Here is a 4,315-nt window from a genome sequence, read left to right on the forward strand (position 1 = left end):
GCGTAGCACGGAACCGGCCCGCGCCTCCCCTTCCGCCCCCTGCCTTCCCCGGGAGGGAGTAACCTGCGGCCGAGCCGGACGCTTTGTTCCGGAGCGGTGTCTGGTTACTGTCACGGAGAGTTTCCCTTCCCGGGGCGGCCCCGCCGTCTCAGCGCGGCCTGCCCTCGCTCACCTCGCCCCGTGCCCTCGAGGCTAAGGACAGCCCCGCAGGCTGCCGCTGCCCCCCGTCCGGACGGGACGCGGTCGCGTCCGCAGTTTCGCAAGCGTTTGGGAAACCTCGCGGCCGTCATAAGGCGGCGTTGGTGGGGAACATCCCTGAGCCGCAGCGCCCGTGCGGCTTCCTGCCGCTGGTAGCGGTGAGGTGTCCTGCGCTTGCCAGGCATGGTACGCGAGGTTGCTTTCCTCAGCCGTACTGATGCCTTAAATTCACTCGCATCTAAAGGCACGGATGCCTTCGGTTATTTTCTTTTTTTCCTCTACGTTTTGGAAGAGCTTCGGGTTTGGATCTCTGTAAGCAGTACACCTATCCAGTCCGTGCTTCTCTAGTAGTTCACAGTGCGCCCCGATTCCATCTGAAAAGAAGCGGCTTCCTTTGACAGCACAGCTTCTGCCTGAATCTGCTCCAACTCATATGCAGCCAGTCTACTTCAGACAGTGCTGATCTTGAACGGTATGGACTCTGGCCAACCCAGAGCTGTAACACGCAATGTTAGGATGTATTCCATAGGTGAAGAGAGCAGAGAGAGATACCGTTGTAAAGTTTCTGCAGCATCAGAAGCATTTGTTGTTTTGATGCATGTATTCCTGCTGCTTAAAGCGACTGCATCTCTGAGGGTCAGAAGGACCTGCAGGTCTCATGTGGCAGAGCAATCCTTTAAGTTCTTGCCGGTTGCCGTCAATTCCATCACTGAGTTCTGAAGCGGTGATCTAACATGATTTTATTTTAATTTTTTAAATGTAGAGTACCTGCAATAGCAGTGTGATGTTTGAAGGGAAGATATTAGGTGAGATTTTTCTGAAGGACATCTTGGTGCTTAGACTTAGGACCTTTTCTCTAAATCATAACTGTTACTTTAGACTTCCATGCTCACGATATGTCCTCAATGCAGTTTGAATAGTAGTAGGGTATATATGCTAGAAAGATAGCAAAATAGATTGCTTTATTTGAAACGTGTGCATGATTGATTATACTTTGCTACTTGCTTATGTTAGTGTACTTCGGTTAGGAGTTGTTTTTAAACTGCTGTTGTAAACTTTTTGAAGAAAGTATTTCACCTATTTAAAAAACAAAAACACTTTAACTACTGTAAACCCATGTCAGTATTTCATAGGACACCTTGAAATTCCTTAGGACTACTAACAGAGCATGGAGCAGCAACTGGTCAGGTGTGCATCTTAAAACCCTACTCGAGGAGAAACACTTGCTTCTAGAAAATGACCAGACTGCTCCTATAAAACTGTTTCAGATGAACAGGCTTAGAAAGATCACTTACTTGAAATGAGTTTTTTAAGAGGAGATGTTTCTGTGAAAATAGATGTTTGTCAAATACATAAACAAATAACCTAAATACATAACTTAGATTTTCAATTTGCATGAGTTGTGTTTATCCATAACATAGCAGTCTCCTAATTACAGACCCTATCCTGCAAGAGTATCCTTCGGCATAAACGTTTTTTACATCCTCCTGAAACCTCACTGTGATTTCGATCATAGTTTGATAGCAGCAATGTCTTTAGCTGTAATAGTGAGGTAGAGAGTTTCTGCTAACATCTCAGATTTGCCCATGCAGTCCTTGTAATGCTGTTATCCACACAGAGTTAAGAATTATTGAGCTTTGAATATGGCTCAGACACTCTTATCTCTCTAGGTTTAATATTGGATTATTTTTTTATTCGTTTCTGGTAGAGTCCCATATTCAGCTTTACACTTCTGCCAATGAGGGTGTGATTTGCTGTGGTAGGTGAGCAAATTCAGTAGGAGGAGTGCAATACCTTTAGTACTAATTTGAAACATAGCATAGTTAACCATCAACAGCTGCTGTAACTTATGTGTACAGGACAGCATATCTGTACAACATGATCCTCTTTAAGAAATAAAGTAATTTTTTTTTTTTAAGAGAAGATACGTACTTGTAGTTTTGAGAGAGCAGTTGTTGCAGAATTTCTGTTCCTACCATTACAACTAGTTCAGTAACTTACACTGTACCATTTTCAATGTGTAAACTTGTTGGACAAAGTAGTTAAAAGATAATACATTTAATGGTGCATCTTTTGTTGTTATTTCTAAATGCTTCTGTTTTAAATTAGAACATCTTGAAAGCTTATGGAACTACACTGTCTTTTATTGATGCAGGGTTTGACTCAAGATCTATAACAAATATAGGTTTGTTTTTCATAGTGAAAATGTGCCCATTATTTTAAGCCATCTGCTTTCAAGCGAATTAAGTATTGATTTGAATTTGTATCTGGATGCCTGAATAACTACCCTGATCCTCTGATCTGTACTCCCAGCTATGCATATTAATGTTGAATGGAGCAGAATGCATACAATTACGGCAGCCAAGTTCTGGACGCTAGTATGTTGAAAGAGCTGGCTATAAGGAGAGATTGTTTGCTAGGCATCCAGGGAAGCATTTGTGCCATCTATCTTTAGATGTTTTAATTTAGGTGCTCTAAATTGGCTGTGGAGAAAGTTCACGTTTTTCCACTGCCCTTGATAGGGGATTTATCACCACCTATTTAGGTACCTAAACAGATAGTGTGAATTACCTCTCTTGAATTCCTTGTTCTGTCTTCTCTATCCAGAATTATATGAACCTCACGTAAAACAACGGGTGCTAGCATTTGACAGTCATGTGGGTTCTCAAAAGAACCCTGCACAATATAATTTGGGGGTTTGTAATTCAATTCTTATGTCAGTGTGACATTCTTTAGTCAGTGTATATTTCTGCCATGAAATCTGAAGTCATCAGGTTTCTTGCCACCTGAAGCCAAGAGGTGCTGGTTGCAATCACCTCTGTACACTCTACTGATTAGTGTAATCAGTGTTAGACCTGTGTTCCACAGTAACAAAGCTGGATTTATAGTAACTTAGCTGGAATGCTGAAGGAGAATCACCTAAATGTGTTGTTTTGTACAGATTTCAAAGGCTATTCATCACCTCTCCAATATAGCTAGAATTCTCAGCAGTGCCTCTATGGCACTCAGCTATCACTTGGATGAATATCTGTAATCAGTATGGTGCATTCTGAAGTTTGGGTGGTTTTTGTTCAGTTTTATCAAATGGAATGTTATAAATGGCTATGGGCAACATATATAGGTGTCATATATGTACCTTCAGCTTATATTTATATATATATATGTGTGTGTGTGTGTATAGGCTGAAGGTTAAAAAAAAAAACAGGAATATGTGTGTGTATATATGTAAATATTGACTTGAAAAGCATCCCCTCTGCATGGAGAATGTTTTAAGTGTTGTTGTTATGTTTTTATTTCTCTTTTTTTTTTTTTTAACCTTTTCAGATTCTGAGTGGTACGGTTTTACCTGCAGAGTATTTTTCAATTTAACAACTTCGTACTGAGTGTGACATGCTGCTGATTCCTTGCTGTTGGTGGCTAGATGGAGGCAAGTGCTTTGCTCGGCTTGCCTCAGCACCTTCATGCAGCAGTGTGTGTGCTCTTCAGTTGTTGGTTCCCTCGTGCAAGATCTGAGTTTGACTTCTCGAGCTGTTCCATCAGTTTTCTGATGATATTGGCAGTTCTTTTCTTCAGGTTGTTTTGTTCATTACAGTGTCAGTAGTATTTCTTGCCACAGCTAGTCTCTAGCACACAGTAGATATAAGCTGACAGACGCATTTAAAGGAATGTCTGCTCTCTTTGAGTTGATTGTGATCTGTCACACACTAATTGTAGTTGTTTTCCACTTGAAGTGCTTGACTTAGATTCACAGTGAGACACAGACTAAGGTGGGTGTTTAGTTATTTCTGTATATCAAAAACAGGAGCTCTGATATAGACTGAAGTTGTTTTTCTACTGTAATTCATAGCAGTGTTCCAGTAGTAAAACCTTTATGCAGTTCTTCAGGCAACAGTAAAGTCTTGTAGTTGTTTGTTTCAGTTCTAGTGACTTCAGAGGGGGAGTAACTTTATCAGTAAAACTGAAGAAATTAGAATCTCTTCAGGGAATTTTCTAGTTCAGACATGCTAAAGTGGTTAATTATTGCAAGCTATCTACTTGCATGCATGATATCATGGTACTTACTCTCTCCTTATTCTGTGGAATAAAATAAAATGCCTCACCCATTGGAAATAGAAGG

The sequence above is a fragment of the Meleagris gallopavo genome, chromosome 1 (genome assembly GCF_000146605.3).
Source record: "Meleagris gallopavo isolate NT-WF06-2002-E0010 breed Aviagen turkey brand Nicholas breeding stock chromosome 1, Turkey_5.1, whole genome shotgun sequence".
NCBI lineage: Eukaryota > Metazoa > Chordata > Aves > Galliformes > Phasianidae > Meleagris > Meleagris gallopavo.